The sequence below is a fragment of the Semicossyphus pulcher genome, unplaced genomic scaffold (genome assembly GCF_022749685.1).
Source record: "Semicossyphus pulcher isolate SPU_LCO1_2020_fin unplaced genomic scaffold, fSemPul1.0.p SCAF_13, whole genome shotgun sequence".
NCBI lineage: Eukaryota > Metazoa > Chordata > Actinopteri > Labriformes > Labridae > Semicossyphus > Semicossyphus pulcher.
Genome location: NW_027211637.1, coordinates 28,809,217 through 28,830,096, shown reverse-complemented (window position 1 = coordinate 28,830,096; position 20,880 = coordinate 28,809,217). Strand labels below are relative to the sequence as shown.

Here is a 20,880-nt window from a genome sequence, read left to right as displayed (position 1 = left end):
CGCAGCATTTAAATCCTGTTGGAGAAACTGCAACCACAGAATGATAGTAGTTTTCCTCGAAAGATTGATTGATTATCATCTCATTTTTTATTCAATCTGCTCCACTATGAAGCTCCATTTCATCAGGGTCAGGTCTGCTTACTGTCCCCAGAGTCAAAACAAAACACGGAGAAGAAGCGTTTAGTTTTAAGCGCCACAGATCTGGAACAAAATCTACCAGAAAATTTGAGATGGGCTCCAACTCTGTCAGTTCTTTTAAATCAATATGCAGCTCCGGAAAGAATTAAAAGACCTCTGCGAGCGTTCCTTAAATCAGCCTCTCTCTCTTTTCAGCCCGATCCAGATCTGAACCATTGAAAACCTCCTGAATGTGATCAAGAGGAAGATGGACGGTCACAGCCCAGCGAACAAAGAGCGGCCTAACGTCACCCAGCAGCTCTGTGACAGACGGAGAGCATGCAGAGATGCACGAGAGCTGTGATTAAAAACCAGGTTATTCCACCAGATATTGATTTGTGAACTCTTCCCGAGTTAAAACATTCTGTTGTTGAAACATGAACATGAACTTGCATTATTCCAGCTCTAAAAAACGTGTTGGTTTTCTTAACCAGTCGTCATTTTCTGCAAGTAAAAGACTTGATTTGAAAGGAGGAGAAATGCTGCAAACAATAAAACAAAAGTTCATTTTTAGAACCAGAGAAAAACGTATTTTTGCAGTGGTCTCTTAATTTTTTGCCGGAGCTGTGGAAGACTTCTTTTTGTGCTTATTTAGTCGCTCCTCTCACTGTACAAGCGTATTCTCTGTGTAACTCTCTCCTTCTGTTCTGCAGCCCAAACTCGTCTTAAAGGATTCTTATATAAAGCACTTTGAATGGCCTTGTTCTTGAAAAACATGGTTTGAATTTTAAATGTCTCTCGCACATTAAATATTCATGACTAAATGTGCAACATTTAAAGTCTGGACAAAAAAAAGGACTGTGTTGAATACTCCAAACTTAGCAAAGGAGTTTCATCAGGACGATCAAACTAAAGCTGTGACGATGAGACAAATATGAAATCAATCGGGAGCCATTGTGATTAATGAGTTAGAGTGGTTTGTAGAAGAAAAATAATACGTTTTTTGAATTTAGCATCTTAAATTTCGGCTGAACAGAGGTGTAGTGGTTAGCGCTGTCGCCTCACAGCTAGAAGGCTCCTGGTTCAGACGAAGCGGGCCTTTCTGTGTGGAGTCTGCATGTTCTCCCCGTGCATGCGTGGGTGCTCCGGCTTCCTCCCACAGCCCAAACACATGCTCGTTAGGGTCATTGGTGACTCTAAATTTTCAGTAGGTGTGAATGTGAGCGTGAAAGGCTGTCTGTCTCTGTGTGTCGGCCCTGTGATTGACTGGTGATCAGTCCAGGTGTAACCCCGCCTCTCGCCCAATGACAGCTGGGATAGGCTCCAGCCTCCCTGTGTCCCTAAAGAGGGTAAGCGGTGAAGATAATGAAAGGATGGATGGATCTTAAATTTTAACATTTTCTGGTTTCTTTACTTCTCTTTGAATTTAAACTGGATATATTTAGGTTGTGGACAAAACAAGACATTACACAAGACCATTTTCTGCCATTTTATAGAACACATAACTAATCGATTAATCAAGGAAATAATCCACAATGAAAACAACTGTTAGTTGCAGCCTTAAATCTAACAGTTATTTTTTTTATCAGTGAATCTGCAGATTTGTTTCGTGCACCAAAAGGTCAAAAATGTAATCAAAGAAAAGCATGAAATCCTTCGATTGCGAAGCTGAAACCGGACGACGTTTGGCACTTTTGCAACGTCTACTTTAAGCTGCAGCTCTAAGCTGTATTTGTCTTTTCATACTGACTTGTGTTTCTCTTATATCTACTCTTTTAACTCTTGCATACAAACTTTAAATTGCCTTGTTGGTAAAAGCTGCTGTACAAATAAACTTGCATGGTCTCACAGTCTAAATTTAATCCTCTGGAAAGGCACAGAGAATAAAAGAGAGCAGAGAAACAGAGCATATAACTGACAGAGGGGTCTGCTGGGTGCTTTGTAAACCGTATCATTGTCTTCATGGTGGTTTCAGAGCCGGTGACTGGCCTTTAACTCTGCAACACAGAGGTTCATTGACGGGGCAGAGCAGAGGGTCAATGTGTCCCAGTGGGGCTGCAGTGCCAGGGAGCTCCTTCCACGGAGCTCGGCTGGCAGACTTTCAGCCGCTGGAGCTGTCAGAGAGAAGCCACCAGGGACCTGCAGAGAGGGCTAATGTTGCTCTGCACACGGCACTGCTGGGCGGTGGAGGGAGTGTGCTTTAAAGTATACATACCACAGTGTAAAAATACTCTGTCACGAGTCAAACTCCTGCATTTAAACATGTGTAAATTAAAGTGTATAAAAAGGACGAGTTAAAGGACTCAATGCTGAAAAATGCCTCCAGTGACTGTTGTACTTTTATATCATTAACTTATGTTTACCTATGACAAGGATGTTATGTCTTTTGTGCAGTTTGTCTTTTTGTCCGTAGGATTATAGAAAACTTAGGGTCTGATTGTTAAGAAAGTTGATGTAAACGTGTTGCTGGATGAACCTGGTTACATTTTGGAGCAGATCCAGAACGCCTCAGGAACAAGCAACGAAAGTATTGACCAAAACACTGGTGTCTAAATAGTTGCAGAATCATCCATAAAAAGCGTAACATTTCTGACTTGTGTAGATAGTTTTTGTAACATCTGTTTTACAGAACAAGCTGCCACGTTCATAATGTTATTTCAGTCCAGTGTTTAGATATTTGCAGATTTATATATATGCTAATAAAGTGTTCTCTTATTCAAGCTTCATATTTCACTCTGTGATACCTGTGGAGTAGCTTAGCATAATTTACAGTTAAAAAAACTCCTAATATTTCTCACACTGGTGCTCTGCGCAGGCCCTCATACAGACTCTGCCTGAAACGACTCAGTCAGCTCTGTCCCTTTAAGAAACCCCGCCCCTACAAGCCCGCTTTCTTCTGATTGGCCAGCTCTCCGAAAGCCTGCTGAGGCTGCACACAAAGTGCAGCGTGTAGAAAAAACAGTGTGAAACCTGGCGTTCACAGCAGCCTGCAGACTGAGCTGAGACGCCTGGATTACTCCGACATACTTTTACCTACAGATCTGAAACTTCACCCACGTTTGGTCTGGACATCCAACATTGTAACATTATATATATGATTTAAAATGTGAAACAGCTTAATACCCCTCTTTAAGTATGTGAATTATAGCACATTATAAAACCATAATAAATACAGTATATAAGAACATAAATGCACAAATAAAATGGTGATGATTATTCAGCCGGATACCTCCATATTTTTGGAGATCTACACATAAGTATTGGTTGTGTTTGCAGATTAGTATAACATAGGAAACTGTACTATTGGGCTCTGCAGAGCTTCGTGCCCTTTTTGTAACTAATTTAAAGCAGGATTTTCTTGTTGCAGCTGGTTGAGGAGACACTTGTGTATGTGAAAACGCTGCGACTAATGTCCATTATGGATTTATCCAATGTTTCTTTGATTAGATTGTTTGGTTTGTAAAAGTGCAGAAAATGGAGATAAATGCTGTTTTTTTTAACCATAAAAACTGCTGAAATTAAACAAATAATTTCAGCTCCAATGTTTTATACTATTAAGTAGTTTATTATAGGACAGATCATCATATTTTATAGAGTTTAATGTCTCTTTTCCACTGGTTGGAATAGCTTGACAGGACTCAACTTGATTGGAAATGTTTTTTATGGTTTTTCATGTATTATCTGCTATTTTATAAACAATTTATGTTATTTTTTAATTGAGAAAATAGTCAAAAATGTTATTAATAAGGAAACTAATCATTAATTGCAGCCTCTCTCATGTTATCACAGGGGAAGTGTGATGTGTTATGAGAGTAATATCTGCTCCTAACCTTTAAGCATGCGTGTTGTTCTACAGAACATTTGCAGTGATTGAAAAATAAGTCTTTGTTTTGTTTTCTGTGACTTTAAAATGAGAAATAAAGCAGAGCGAAAAGGAGAGAGGAGGCTGCCACTGATAATAAAAAGGGAAACAAGCAGGAAGAAGGCAAATAGGAGCAAACAGATAAGAGTGGAGGTCGAAGTCAGTGCAGATCTTTTTGTTTGGTAAATCCACCCCTTTAAACACACACACACACACACACACACACACACACACACACACACACACACACACACACACACACACACACACACACACACACACACACACACACACACACACACACACACGCAAACACGGCCACTAAACGCGACATTGCCAAGTGTAAACAAAGTGCAGCGAGGCTCGGCGTTCAAATCAGTGAACAAAACACAGGGGATCATGTGTTCGCCTCTGAGCCAAGCGAGCATGTGGAGCTTTTGTTCTCCCTGAAATGACTCAAACGGATACCTGAACATGAAGAATGTGAGCCGAGGGACACTGCCGAGCATTCATCACAAACAAATAAAGGGCAACCGGACACCAGGGGAAAACTAACGTGTCATCTACTGTAAATAAATAGTCAGGGTGTCCTTTAAACAAATTACCCAGCAGCGACTTCTGTAAAGGTCAGTTTAACTTTTCAGAGACAGAAAGAGCTCAGTATCAACCAACGAGTCGGATCACAAACAAGCCCCAACAAACAGGAAGAGAACAGCAAGTCAACCAACATGAAGTCTGGCCTCCCATGTTACTGTTTCTAGATCAGACATGCTCGACATAAAGAAAATGATGATAGCAAGAAGTTCAGTGTGCACAGGAAGAGCAACATTCACTATAACCAAGGCAAATAGATGCAAATTAATTCAACGTCATTAGCCACCTTCACACAGGCACTGCACTTCTTAAAGTGTCTCAGACATTGTCCGGGTGGGCTGCATGTGTGAACGCAAACGGCCAAATTTTTCGCCACGACTTCATGCAGACTTTTTTCTGCCAACCTCCGAGTAAAATGTCCACAAGAACTCAGGGTGAGGGGGCGCAGGTTTAGCAGGTTTAGTTGGTTTAGTTGGTAGAGCAGGCGTCCCATGTATAGAGGCTACAGTCGCCTCTCGACTCCCAGTCTGCTGATTATCTGGTGTTATCCACCACTTTCTCCTCCTCATATTTCCTGTCTCTCTTCAGCTATCCGATCTAATAGACGAAAGCAATAAACTTAAAAAGAAAAAAGAGGCTGAGCCGATGTGTGAACGCAGCAGATAATAGTCAGGAACATCCACCACAAGCAAGTAGGCTGGGTGATGACGTTTAGAAGAGGTGCAAGAGCGACACTCATCCATCCATCCATCCATTATGTATACCGCTTATCCTGTTCAGGGTCACGGGGGGCTGGAGCGTATCCCAGCTGTCATTGGGCGAGAGGCCGGATTACAACCTGTGCTGATAGCCAGTCAATCACAGGGCTGACACATAGAGACAGACAACCTTTCACGCTCACATTCACACCTACGGGCAATTTAGAGTCACCAATGAACCTAACGAGCATGTGTTTGGACTGTGGGAGGAAGCCGGAGTACCCGGAGGGAAACCCACGCATGCACAGGGAGAACGTAAACTCCACACAGAAAGGCCCACTACGTCTGAACCGGGATTCAAACTAAGAACCTTATAGCTGTGAGGCAACAGCGCCAACCACTGCACAGATAACAGGACGAATAAGAACATCTCCTGCTGTGAGGGACGTGTGTGAAAGGAAAACTCTGGACAATTTCCAGATAGCCCGTCCCTCAGATTTTCCAGAGTGCATGTGTGAAAGGGTTATTAAGTGTGAATGAAAACATCATCTGCAAAGAATCAGGGGATGACTATCAGTCTATATTGCTCCTGTTACAGTTGTCCCCTTTTGTCCCTTATTTTTAAGCTATAAGCCTGACACCCAGAAACGAATCTAATACACACTGCTGCACCTGGCTGACCAGAAATTGTGTCGCCTTGTCTTATTGTTTCATTGTTTTTGACATTGAATTACAGTGTTTGTTTACAATAATACGGAGCAAACAATGGCAAAGATGGTTAACTGAGATTGTACACAGGGGTCCTTGTCGAAGTTTTTTAGAACTCCATCTGTGAAGAGCTAAACTGCTCAAAGACAGCTGAGGATTCAGCGTCTAAAAAGCAGGAAAGCCAGGCTAACGCTATATATACTGTCTGGCATTGAGGCAGTCCAGCCAACACTTATGAATTAATGTTAAAGAGAGTGTTATGCTCGCCATGTCAGTCTGAACTGTAGTCATTTGTGAAGTCGTCCTTATTCGCCTGTAGCTCTGTAAGCGTTACCAATTCATAGCCCAACACTGCTTGGAAGTTAGCTCGGATAACTTCTCGTCGCTCCGTCCGACTAATAGCAATAATCTGCTGGCATAGTGAAGAAAGTGTCTCAGTCTTCATGTGTCCTGGTTATCCAAAGCATGAGCTCCTTTGAAGCTGTGTGTTTAACTATAAAATATCGTCAAGGAAACGGAAAAAGCATAGTGAATTAAATTGTACTCCAAAGATTTAAATATTACTAAATTCTGCTGGAGCATCGGGTGTTGCGACTCACTCCTCCGCCCATCAGAACAGGGAGACATGATATCAGTTTGTGGTGTCAAATGATAACAGCAGAATAGTGAGTTAGTTTAGTTGGTGACGCCTAAGGACTTTAATTTGTGTTATCAGTGGTCACACCAATGAAAGAAGTCTCTGTTGGAAAGTTTTGGTTCATCAACGGAGGACATTATTTGGATAAAACAAGCTAGATTATAACTTGGACTCTGGAAAGCGATGACGGGCATTTTTTGCATCTTTCTGACATCTTTTGGACCAAACAAATAATCAATCAGGAAATCAACCAGCTCGAGAAAGAAAGGAAAGAATTGTTGCATTTCTTTGAGCTGTATCGATGAAACCCCCGAGAGTTGATTCATTACAATATAAACATTTCTAATCTAAAAAACAGACTCACCTGTGGTTTCAGCCTCCTTATGATCCTTTTAGAGGAGTCCGTCTCCTGTCAGGCACCTCTGTCTCCCAACAACAACACCAAGGAGCTGAGGGAGAGAAAACACAGGGACACATCTCAGTAAATAAACTCCTGCAGCCTCCTTTCCTCCACTGAAAAACCCCTCCTCACATCTCTGCCAATCCTATTCGTGTCGAGAATCACAGCACGGAAAAGCAGATTTAGTCGGGTGGGATGAAATCTTTAGTAGCTTGGTTTGCGGTAGGTTTGGGAACCGGTTCGTTTTGGGTGTTTTTTCAGGCCAATGTCACCTCTGCTATGTCGGACTGCAGCGGGCTAAGGCTGCAGCTTTCCTCCGATGTGCGAGCGAACAGGAAACCGGGAGGAGAGGAAGGCGCTGCATTGCCCTCGGGAGATACCAGCGCTCGGCAGACGCCAGCCATGCCAAGACCACAAGCCCCCACTCCTCTATCTCGCTCTGCTCCTCTCGTCTTCCCTTTCATCTCCGAGTCATTGTGAAGTGTAATGAAAGAAAGATGGATGAATAATTCAGCAGACACAGCGTTTAAGAACTCCCCTTTTATGTCTTTCTGATAACGCAGGACTTTACACACTCCTGGAAGTTTTCAGTCTGATGTGGGTTTCCCCATTAACAGAGGTCCCTGTTAATCACTTTCTGCAGAGGTTTAAAATGGGACGCTGCGTCTGCTGCTTCCATCTGATCACTACAGATATGTTTAGCTGCAGCGTTAACTCTTCATTTCCAGAAGCGTGGGTCTGCTGGGTAACGGGGCCTGATCCTTTTAGATCTTGTCAAACTGAAATGGGATTAGAGGTGTTGAGCATCTGCCCGCTCAATCTGGTTTTTAACAGAGCGGGAGCAGGTGATCTGGTGTAGCAGCGTTCTCCTGGGTACACCTGAAGGAGCAGTGATCTGTGTCATGAAGCAAAGATCACAAACACGACACATCGAGAGCTAAAAATAAACAAAAGCATGAGAGAGGTCGACGACACCACTAAAAGGACAGAGTTTGATGTTTAGATGCTGAGAAAGTGATGAAATATTGAGCGCAGCGGGTTTTCAAAGAGGTTTGGTGCGACGCTGCAGACGAGGATGAGTGGATGAGATTCATGGAATGAGGGCACACCACAAAAAAAAAATATCAAAAGGCGACTCAGCCGAAGCAGAGAAGAAATGCACAAAAGCTTCTTAAATCATGTCAGTCGCACTCTTGGGGATTTGGCATAGGCAAGGCCGTCTCAGGATATGTCAAACACCACCCTTTCCATCTGCCAATCTGGTGAGGCGCAGATTGAAGTTCTTGCTGTGTAGGCAGAGAGAGGAGGCGGGAGATGTAAACAATGTGACAAAAACCTAAGTCCTTACATGGTGGAATTAAAGGGGATTGGTGAAGACGGAAGCTACCCGCCGCAGAAAGAGAAAATGTAGGGCAAAAAGTCTGGTTTTTCTGCAGACGCACTGTTACAACGTGATTGTCTGCTTCATTAATAAAGATGCAGATAAATATCAAAGAGGGGGAGAGACGTGGGGGAGACAGAATCAGGCTGCCGGGCTCCCTCGGTGCCGTTTCCTGTCTGATGTTTGGCTGTACACACCGAGACGAATCGTACACAAGCAATATTTGGGATGAGGAGCGGAGAGGAGGTGGGGGAGGGGACGGAGGAGGAGGAGGAGGGGAGCTCCCTTCTCCAAAAAGGGCCTGAAAGGTTGGATGTTCGCCATGAATGTCTGAGAGCAATCAAAGTGATCGCAGGGATGCTTCTTAATAACTGTGCCAGGCGACCTCCACGCCCCGCAGAAACACATCACGGGTCTTCCGAGTTTTTTGTCTCATCACACGTTTCAACCGCAAAGATTCAAAGCTGCTCCGTCCTCCTCCAGCAGCCGCGAACACACTTGGCAGATTTATGACACATTGTTTGCTGCAACCAAAAACAACCGGCCGTGATTCTGTGTGGAAATAAAAACAGAAAAAAAACGACAACCACGAGGCTGCTGTCCGAAAATGTGAGCTAGCCCACAATGCTAACTGAAACGCACGCACAGGAAGCAAATCACACCTGCTTAGGAGTCATCAAAGCCCGTTTATGTCACAAAAAAAGCACCAAAAAAATGTGCTGCCTCGCTGTTTAAATCTCTAACAGTATTATTGAGTATTTTGACACAAACACCGTCACAACAAGACAAGACAACAGAGCAAACAAAGCCCAGGAAACACCTTTTAAACGACTCATTTTCGGGGCTTCCTAGTCCATTCATGTCACACGAAACATGTGTCCCTAACTGTTACAACACTTCAATCTTATACAAGTAAAAATCCTCCTATTTCGACCCAGAAACAACAAGCAAACAAAGCAAATTAGCTCATGAAACACCTCCTCAGATGTAAAAATCAATCAGTATTTACGAATTTACATATCATCCCCCCTTTGGCTCTCATTTTGGGGTCCTCCTCATCCTTTTATGTCACAATAAAACCACACAAAACATGTTTCACCTGACTGAATCTCTTTAAAAGTAAAAACAGGCAAATGCGGCAAAAAGAGCAAAGAAACTGCGTGTCAGATTTTGCAATCAATCAGTATCTACACATTTACATATCATCCCCCCCTTGACTCTCATTTTGGGTTCTTCCAAGTCACAATTAACCCGCACAAAACGCATCCTGTTACTGTTATAGCGCTTAAATACGAGTACAAATCTGCCATATTTGGACACAGAAATGCCATCACAACAAGGAAACAGCCCATAAAACCCCCTGTCAGCTGTAAGACTAGTCCATTCCTGTCACAATAAAACCACACAAAACATGTGTCCCCTCACTGTAGCATCACTTAAATCTCTTGCAGGTAAGAATCTGTTTTATTATGACACAGAAACGCCGTCACAACAAGCAAGCACAGCCAGGAAACACACGTCAGCTGTAAGAATCGATCCGTATATTTAAAGATTTATTGAATCCCACCCTTGATTCACAGTTTAGGTTAGCTCACCTTGCTCCTGCTGCCTTCTCAGTCATTCAGTCAGCGCATCCGAGATCTCCTGAGTGAAATGTAAGGCACCACAGGGAAGGGATAAAAAAGAAGAGACAGAGCGACAGAGAGGCCACAACCTTACATTTCTGTTTTCCGGCTGCGGAGGAGATTATTTCCCTCCCTGTTCAAAGTGCCGTCACCCTGCGAGTGTGGCGAGGAAGCCGGTTTCCTGTACGCTACGGCTAGAAAAGAAGGCCCGTCCTTGGGCATGTGCATTGTGTGTGTGTGTCTGTGCTGTCTGCAGAGGCTGCCATGTCTCCCATTGTTCCAGGGCGAGTGAGGCAGGCTTCCTACCCCAATAGACCCTGCCTACTACAACAGCTGTGGACCAGCCCCCACCTCACTGCCGCTCTCCTTCTCCCACTCCCCTCCTCCTCCTCCTCCTCCTCCCGCTACTACTCCAGCCTCTCTCTGCTTCTGCTGCTGCTGCTGCTAAACATTAACCCTGCAGCTGCCGGCTCAGGCCGTAAAGAGGTGGAGAGAGTGGAGGGGGGGGTTGTGTTTGAAAAAGAGAGCCCACCATGTAGCGGACAAAGGAACGTAACAGAGACAGGGAGAGGATATCCGACAGCCCGGCTGAGCTGACAGGAGTTCTGCACAGAGACGTTCACTCAGTGGCCTAGAAATAAAACAGACTCTGCTGCTAAGAGGATTGTCTTTCTCAATCACAGCGGTAATAAGTGCTGGACTGAGGCCTGTAAGACCACGCAGAGGGAGAGAGGAGAGACTGGAGAGCAGAATTCATTCACAACAGGAGTACAGGGCTGAAATTTAACATTATTTTTGTCATGATGAATAAAATAAACCCGAGACAATAAAGGAAAAACTTGTTCCTACAACCCGAGACATTAAACTGATTTGCACACTAATTAAACAACATATATTTGCCATTATTAGCTTATGCCGATATACGTCTTTGTGTATTATTATATTGGTTGTATATGTCTTGTGTTGTTGTCTAGTTTATCCAGATGTTTTTATCACTGTGTTTTTAAATGTGACCTGCAGATGAAAGGTTGCTTTAAGCTAACTTAACACTACGGCTGCACAATAAATCGTTTTTGCAATTTGAGCATTTGCAATAAACACATCGCAAAATGCAGAATTTATCGCAACAAATAGGAAAGTATTTATGTAAACAGACCGTACTTTCTCAATGAACATGTGTACATTTTACCGATTGGATGGAGCTCTGGGTATAATGTCTTTTAAACTATTTTAATGCGATCAGATGAAGCCCAAGTTAGCTACCAGCTACCCTCTGATTAACCGGTGTCAGAGCTCTCAGTTGAAAATAGTTAAACTTTTGGAACACCGCCGCGCTCGTCAACATCACTTCTCCCTCACCAACCGATCAAAATCAAAAGGGGGCGGGACTTAACACATCAACTTCAATGGCAGAGGAGAGGCTAACCCCTTCATTTTATTGAGGGACACATTTCCAGGTCTAGAGCTGCTGCTAACGCCAGGACACAATTCCTTTACATTGTTTTATATTTTCTATGTAAAATTTCCTTGATTAAAAGCAAATATTAAGCATACAGAGCGATTCAAAACAGACTTAACGGTCACTACCAAGGGAAGCTGAAGTGCCGCCAGACAACTTTCGTAACCTAGCAACAGTAAGGACCAAGAAGCACACTCTAAAATTGAGATCGTGGTCGCTGCCTGCGCAAAAAACACTGTTAGGGCCCGATCAGACAGAACGCATTTTGCAGGCTGTAAAATGCGAGGTGCGCCGCACTGCCTTTTTTGTGGAAGTAAACACCCGATCAGACAGAGCGCGTTTTAGCAGCTGGGGCTGTGGCTTTTTTTTCTACTGTTGTTAAGGCAACCACGGAATCATTAGCTGTCATTTACCTAACCGTTACATTGGAAACTGACAGGAGGCCCGCCTCTCCTTTCATCCGATTGGACAATGAGAAAAAACGCCCATGACGTCGGGCGCATTTCTGCTCTGAGTTGAAGTTTTTTCAACTCGAGGTGCTCGGAGCGTTTCCTCAAAAACGTGAGGCGCAAAAAGCGTCCCTCTCATGGAAAACAAGGACAAAAAAGCCCCCAGCTGCTAAACCGTGCTCTGTCTGATCGGGCCCTTAGTGGACACAGGACCTTAATCATGTAGAACAGCAGATAGACATTGAAACTAAGAGTTAGAGCTGATATGTAATCTTTAATATTTTAAATTTATATATATTATTAGATTAGCTATTTGGTATTTTATGTATGAAAAATGACCAATAACCTTTTCAGATTAAGCAAAATGCCTAATATAGTTCCCTAGAGCCTGACATTAGTTATTTAAATTGCTTGTTTTGTTCGAGTCCAAAATCCAAATATATTCCATTTCTAACAATGAAAAGTCTCAGATCTCCCATTTTAAGAAGCTGGAACCGGAGATTATCTGACATTTCTGGTTAAAAAATGACAGAAAGAATCAAAATACAAACAATTAACCTTCTGTTTCATCTCTAATAATCTCTCGTACACTATAATGATTTCCGTGAAGGAGTATTACAGTTGCAGCTTGTCTCCACAGAGCGCTCCATCGTGTCATTAAGGTTTATTTCACATATCTCAGCTGTGTCTCAGTGTGGTTCATCTCTGCAGGTTTTCACCCGGGGTGACTCATCTGCTCTCCTTGTTAATGAAGCCACATCATCCTCATCCCCCCTCAGACATACCAGACACTAAACCGAGTCTGATGACAGAATGACTGGGAGCCAAGGCAACAACAACAGGAGGAAGAAAACACCGGTTTCATGGCCTTGAATGTGGGAGGATAATACAATAAAGCAATAACAGAAGGCTGCAAAACATCCCTCTGAAAACATTTTATAAAACACACAGATCTATACGCTTTGACTTCTTTATCAATTTGACCCTAATAGACTAGACAAGAGGCCTGACCTGAATCGACATCGCCCCTCACCAGACTTCCTATGTTTAAAATAAAGAGCCTCAGGGCGCTCACACGAACGTTTCAAGCTATTGTCATTCAGATTAGACCACAAACAGTCCAGCCAGTTTGGCCAGTATACAAATGTCCCAGATTCACAGCAGAATTTCAATGTATGCGTCTGTAAAAGAGAGGCGGGCCTACAAGATCAATTAAAAAAAACGGATAAATCCAATGTGGGAAATCAGGGGATAAACCCCCAAAGACAAACTGCACAGGTCATCAGGAATAAACCACAACAAAGAGAGAAAAAAAGCACTCGACAGACGCTGAGCTCAACATCAAAAATCACCCAGATCAAAGAGCTCGTGTCCAGAGAGGCTTTATCCTCTTATTACTCAACACATATGGCCGCCGTGCCCAGTCTGTCCGCGCCGCCAAGCCTCTAATCTGTGTCCACCTAGTGGCAGGAAATCAGACAATGTCTGCATATAGCCAACACTGCTTACAAGTAAAAGTGGATGTAAACACAATTCATCTGTCTGTCTTAAAGCTATGTTCAGTGTGGATACACTCAATTGACAGGTTATATAACCACCATTTTTATCTTATGTACTAAAACCATGCTCTCTCTTCCAGCATAATAGACTACATTTGGCCCGAGGTTGGACTACACAAGATCCATGAAGTTTTTGTCTCTCTATAAAAATCTATAAATCAAGTTAAAAAAAAAAAGAACTTCAGAGCCTTCAGATAAAATCCACAGTCAGTTATGTGGAAAAACTAATGGAAGGATGGAGTGATGTACTGAATATCATCACGGCTCTCGTTCAGTCGTAGCCTGTAGCCTCGTGCCGCAGTTAAACTGGACTGTTGTTGCCAAGCAACCCAAACATTCTCCTGCACTCTGTGTCTACAGGTGACCACAGATCAGCCGTTCTTTATCGTGCACATTTATCTGTTTAAATTTTAGAGGTACCAGCTTGATTAATGTAGACATACACGGCATGCTGTAATGTATTGTATTCAGAACCCCTGGCTGAGGCGGAGTGATACACAGAGTGAAAAGTCCCAGTGATGTTCTCTACATCAGCACTCATGGAATGCCTCTTATCCAATCAGATTACCTGGTCGAAACTAACTGTTGTTTAAGTATTATGTTTAAGTATTATGTCATATTATTTATGTACTGTATTTGTCCTTTTCATACACGCACAGTTTCTGTTTGTTAATGTGTTCAATTTTGAAAAAGCAAGAGAAGTTCTGTTTGTGCCCCTATTTTTATTTCTTGCATGAGTAAACCAAAGTGAAGACGCCAAAAATAGGGATGAAAAAAGGCTGTGGTGTTTGTTGTTTTGCAGATTTGCACTAAGTTTAAACAGCTGCTATCCGGGCAAACACAAGGAAGGACTTTAATATCACAAACACTGTAACTCTGGATGATATCTACTTAATTTTCATACATTTTAGTATAAAATCTATTATAATTCTTTGCACAGAATCAGATCACTAGATTTTGTCCTCAATTCCTCTCCGAATCAAAACAATAACAAAAGATTGAATATGATGTCATTAAGTAGGTAATAGGCATCATGGGAGTTGTTGTCTCGACCGTTAGAACAAGAACATTGCTGTTAAATGTATTTCAGTCAGACAACTTGCGTTTGTAAAAGTAGCAGCAGAACATAGCTTGTGTTCACTCCTCGCAGATTTACTTTACATGCAGAAATTCGAGGAGTGATGAGATAATATCTTAAACCCCCTCTAGCCGGAGGCTGCAGGTGGATGCTGGAGTGGGCGCAGTACTGGTGCAGGGCAGCGGCGACGATGACGGGGCAGGAGGAAATCACGCAGCTTAAATACACCGTTTAATAAGGAGGAACTGTTTGTCAGGTGACTGTGGAGAATGACGCATGTCAGTGCAGCTCAAGTTGCCTGCCTGAACTAGCTCGCGGGCGTCGAGCAGAAACAATTCATGTTCACGGACAAGATGTTTATTTCATGTTTATTTTAATGTCATGTCACTTTAATCCTAATGAAAGAGCCGCAAGTAACTTTAGCTAAACAGTTAGCCGACTTCCTTCCTTCCTCACTCTCTGACTCATCATCGGGTGATTCTTGCCAGACTAAGTGACTAAATGAAACGCAACAAAATTGTGTATAAAATTACAGATTTCTGTGAGCTTGAAGCTTCTTTAAAACATCTGGGATCATTTTAGTGCACGACTCATCATGGGAGAAGTCATTTGAAGACTTTCTGAACCCAAATGTTACTTGTTTCACCTTTAATAGGCAGTATGAACAGCTGGGAAAGATTACACCAGGCAATTACTGTTCCAATGTTCATATCAGCGTATAAAAAGCGTTAATACAGACTTAGAGAGATCCATGTTCTTGGTATCTGTTCATACGTCACACTGCAGCTCGGAACAGAAACAGTTAACTCCTCATAGCAGCTGAAGAAGTGACTGAAGGCCTGTCAGGGGATTGTCATACCTCTGCTGTGTCAGACATTAACGCACACAGACATCTGTATGGGCTGAATGGGACATTGAGGGACTCGTTTCCCTCCTAAGAGGGTCAAAGGCTGAACAGGCTGACATGACCTGAATGAGAACCGGTCACATGGTCCCCTGGAGCTAACACAAGGGAACGAGGATAACTCTCAACACATAAAAGGCCTATTGTCGCCCCCTCTGCCATCCACTCTCCCCCTGAAGTGAGGATCTTCACTAACTGCTCAGAAACTCAATAGTTATGTGGACATAAAGAGAGCGGGGCATAACAATGTGGATGGGCAATAAAAGTTGTGCACTAATGGGAGAGAAACCGGCCTGGAAAATAACCAGAGAAGAAGAAGAAGAAGAAGAAGTTTTCCCTGCAGGCAGAGCGGGGCAGGACACGTGACTGAAATTTAAATTCAATGCAAACAGCATGTAAAGCAGCGCAGGTCACACCGTCGTCACACCGACTGACACCTCTTTAACAAACGAGCACACACGGCCTCATTATATAAGGTGAGACAGGAAGTCCTCCAACCCCCGAAGACAGACAGAATCAAACGAACCAGACTGGAGCTGCAACAGTTCAACTAATTAGACCATTGACAGAATTGAGCATCAATTGAAAATGTATTAATTATCGGTTCTAGTGAAACTGATTACCTTGGGAAAAGTAAAAGAACTTAACTGTGTTAAGTCAAGTGAAATGATTATGTGTTTGGAATGAACATGTGTTATTTGAGTAAGCTTTACTTTTTTAAAGATGTGAGCACTTAATGTTTCCGAGTACACTGTAAACCCTGACAAGTTCAGTTTCCTGAAATGGTTTGAGGTTTGTTAAGGTAACTTAAATAAATGAAGTAAACAGAACCCATTCCATTCAGTCTACTGACCTTAAAATGAGTGAGTGTTTTGAACTTAGCAATGAAGTAAGATGAACTTAGTTTAGTAGTTTAACTTCAAACTCTCCTGTGTCAACTCATTTCAACTGAGGAAACCGAATACCTTTAACCTTTGAAGTTGCATTAACACAAAACAAATACCGTAAAATTTGGCGTATGAGACGCACTTTTAATACATTTCGTTTCATCTATTTAGAGAAACATTTATAGTTTTTTTTCAATAGCTTCCATGTCATGTGACCCAGTGTCCTCAAATCAATGTCAGATGTTAACACTCATTTGTAAAAATGAGACACACCTCATTACATTGGATTTAATTGCTTCTAATATTCTATATTAATATTCGATGGACATGCACCGTCATGATCGCCATTGCAGCTGCCACCCTTACAACAATAAACGTTAATGTAGACTGCCAGCTACCGCACCAGTAACATTTGAGTTCCTGCCAATTCATTGGGATGAGTTACGTCAAATTTCTTTGAGGACTGAGTTCAGTTAACTTACTGAATACTTTTTTTATTAAGATAAACTGTGTAGGACAAAACAAGAAATGGGAAGATATTTTTTCACAATTTCCAGACGTTTTGTAGACTAAATTATCCGTGAAACAACTGGCAGATTGGCTGCAAGAATCAATAGTTTCAGGCAGTCAGTAGTAAGGTTACATAAAGCAAAGATCTGTTAGCAGATGGTCAATAGTTAATGTTTCTGGTCAGATGGTTACTAAAGCGAGGGAACCGTTGGGGAGCTTCTGAATGAAAGTTGTAAATCAGACTCTCGGGGTTCAAACCCCCAAAGAGGGGCGGACAGTTTAATGGGCAGTAATATGCACAGCTCCATGTGAGGATGAGGAGCTAATCCACCAACAAGAAATGTGACACTCAGGCCTCAGGAGAGGTGCAGGGTCTACAGCTGGAGCTATAAAAACCCTGGTGGTGATGATGGAGGCTTCTTGTGGTAATTTGCATGAAGCTTCGGCTTAGTCAGAGCTCAGTGTGAAGTGAGGAGATGCAGCCAGTGAGCAATCATCAGTGGCTGCTGTAGTCTGGTCTGGTTATCGCAGCCGACTGGTGCAGGAGAAATTAAACCCACATTTAGAGCTGTGACTTTTAGTTTACTGAGAGAAAGTTAATGTGCAACGTTCGTGTTAATCGCTTTAATAATTTTAAGGTTAAAAAGGGCAAAAAATCTAATGCAAAAAAGCACAAAGCCTAAAAGTGAAGTCAAACCCTCTCTATCGCCCCCTGCTGACTGGCTGCAGTAGCGTTCATAAAGCCTCCTCCATGTTAACAGATGGGACATGAGTCAAACTATAAAATCAAAATACACATCAAATACATTTTTCTCAAACATGGTTTCTGTCATTATAGTTATCATGCTGCATTTATGTCCAAGTGTTCATTTTTCTCACAAGCTTATTTTTAATTAGTTATTTGATGCTATAAAAAGGGGGTGCGGCCTCATGACTGACAGCTCTGTTGACGAACCGGGCTCCTGCAGCGTTCTATTCCCGAGTAGCAGAGTAGAGGAGGAACGGCGAGAGGAGATGTAACTAACACTAACACTACAGTCATTGAACTTTCCATAAGCGTGAATATCTGCTTCAGACCGACACGAGAAGCTGTTCTGGCGTTCAGTACGCCGAAATGCCGGACATTGATACATCGGCTCCACCTGTCTAGACTCTGGCTCCAAATAACTTCACCAGAGCAAGATGGCAGCACCCGCCTTGGGGGTACTTTGGCTTCAAATAAGTACAAAGAGAGGTGGTGGAGTCATGTCATCCATCTTTTACAACGTTCATATTTTTAGTGAGCTTGTAGTTTAATTATTTTAAGGAATTATGCAAGACATTTTTTTTTTGTATAAAAAAACATCAAATACTCTCAAGGGCACGAGTTCCCTCATTTGAGAATCACGGCACAAGTTGAATAATCTTCAAATTAATTGATAAGGAAAATAATTATTAGTTGCAGCCCTTTGCAGAACTTTAGAGGTGACTTTTCTTTCATCACAGTCTCATTCCACAGCTACAATGACTCCTAATAAATTCCTCACATGTGAGAGGACTCAAAGTTTGCACTGCAGTTCATTTCTGCAATCATCAAAAGCCCAGTAATGAAAACCATTCGTCATGGTCTCTATAAAGGCAGGTTTCATACCACTGTAAATACTCCAGAGAGGTGGCGTCCCTGCCAACCAGACTACGAGCCGTACGGCCAGACTGCCCGTGTTTTGTCAAGCTCCTCGCCGCATTTCCGTGTGTGTCAGCAAACGTCTTTAATACCTGATCTACACTGAGTCATATTCACACCAAACTGCTGAACTCTGACATGCCTGGAAAATATGTGGAGGCTGTACAAGACAAGCTGGAGAGGCCAGACGAGTAAATCCAGGACAGAAGTAGTCATTACGTCCGGTCTGTGGAGCTGCTGTAGTAGCATGAGCTAACTGTAAAACAAAAGGGACCATGGAGACGGATTAGTGGGTTAACCAGCTAGCTGTGGGTTAAACTTGGGTTTTCTGATACCATGGTGCATGCCCAAGTTTAATCAGATTACCATGGTAGTCTATGACGCACAAATCAAAACATGTCAACATCAGCTCGCTACCAAGACGCTTCAGGGTCACCAGGAAGTTGACATTTTTTGTTTTTCCATGAAATTTCTCAGCAACTATTGGATGGATTTTCTTGAAATTTGGTACAACCATTTAAGTTCCCCTCAGGAAGAAATGTACCTACTTTACTGATGAAACAATGTCCAACACTCTGTTTATGACTAACTACTTACGAAACTAGCGACATTCCTGTCCGCCTCAGCTTATCCTTGTTTAGCCTTGGTTATGTGAAGCAATGTTGTTACACCATTAACAACAAGAGGGGTTTAAAAAAAATTCTTACACATGATCTCACAGAGTTGTAGACGACCGCTAGCCTGGAAGTAACAACTTCCTTTCTTGCTTTCTAAGAACAGAAAGAGGATGAAACACATAAATGCACACATTAGACCAGAACAATAGTTTCTGCAGGCTAAAATCCAAACAATTACCACGTACTATGATACGTCTCTGCTAGCTACCACAAAGCTAACACGGAAGTGCAGTTCTATTACGGGCAAAGTTAGCTAGCAATCAAAATTCAGGGGTTTAGTTCATTAAGGGTGTATTTAACAGTAGTAGCCTTCAGCAGAGATGAGAAGCGGGCTATAGTTGTCTTAAGGCAAGGCAAGGCAAGTTTGTTTATATAGCACATTTCAGCAACAAGACAATTCAAAGTGCTTTACACAGAACAACAAAAGCAAAGAAACACAACAGGACATTAAAAAGCAAAGTGAAGATAAACTAAAAACAGCTAAAATCGAAGCGAAAATCTAAAAATACAATTTAAATTTTAAAAAAAGGGTAACAGCTACAGTGCAGATATAAATAATTAGAATAGTTATTAAAATAAATGTATTAAAGTAGTTTAATAAAAGGCAGCTGTGAACAGGTGAGTCTTCAGGCTTGGTTTAAAAGAAGTGAGTGTTTCAGCAGACCTGCATGTTTCTGGGAGTTTGTTCCAGATATACGGAGCATAAAAACTGAACGCTGCTTCTCCATGTTTGGTTCTGACTCTGGGGACAGAAAGCAGACCTGTCCCTGACGACCTGAGGGGTCGCGATGGTTCATACTGTATCAGTAGATCACAAATATATTTTGGCCCTTGACCGTTCAGCTCTTATACACAAGAACATTCATGTAAGTTAAGGAAGTGACAAATCAGACAGGGACATGTGACTGACAGAAAATAACCAGCAAGGGACGGTTGGCGTCTGTGGCAACTTTTCAGAAACCGTCCATCTCTGCCCAAAAACACTAAAACCCAACACCAGAGAAATGTTAACACACTGGGTAAATGTAGCAACTGTTGTGCCTTTTAAAATCAAAAATATAGGAGGTATATGCAATATTTTACAGTAACAGATAAGAGGAGGATTTTCAAAATAAAATCTAAACTCTCCATTTTCTCTAAAAGGCTGGAGTAGTTTGGTAATGGTAGAAAAGTTGTACATTAAAAATGAAAAGGAAATATCGTGGATGTAGCCCGAGTCATCAAATATATTTATTTACACACGGATAAAGGATCAAAACTCGGAAGAAGCATTTTTCATTTTACTATTTCCTGAACAGGCTGCAGGCGTTTGAAGAACAATGACACGAGACAAAAGGAGGTATTGGAGGAGTGATTTGGCGATGGGCAGTGTCTGACATCTGGCCACCAGCCGCAACGACTCAAACTCAACCAGGACTCAAAGTCATCATCCACATCCTTTTCCCAAGGTCGGGCCAAGAGGAAGACCTATTTATGGTGTAGAAATAAAGATAATATGTGGAGGTTTACATATGGAGATCCTCGTTTTAGCCTTCAAACAATCTGTACTCCATCACACTCTGAAAAACACAACCTCCATGGGAAGATGTTATTTTAAAGGCCTATAGGTCGCTCTGATGGAGAGGGTTTAGAAACAGGAAGCTCATGAGAAGCGCTGAAGCACCAGGCGATC

The 20,880-nt window shown here is 42.3% G+C and overlaps 1 protein-coding gene across 1 annotated transcript in view; it reads right to left on the bottom strand.

The window, feature by feature from the left end:
- Positions 1–20,880, bottom strand: part of nckap5l (NCK-associated protein 5-like) — a 50,440-nt gene that overhangs the window by 20,465 nt on the left and 9,095 nt on the right. The window contains exon 2 of the mRNA XM_069660588.1: positions 6,981–7,065. The gene's annotated coding sequence lies outside the window, so the exon portion shown is untranslated. The remainder of the gene's footprint in view (positions 1–6,980; positions 7,066–20,880) is intronic.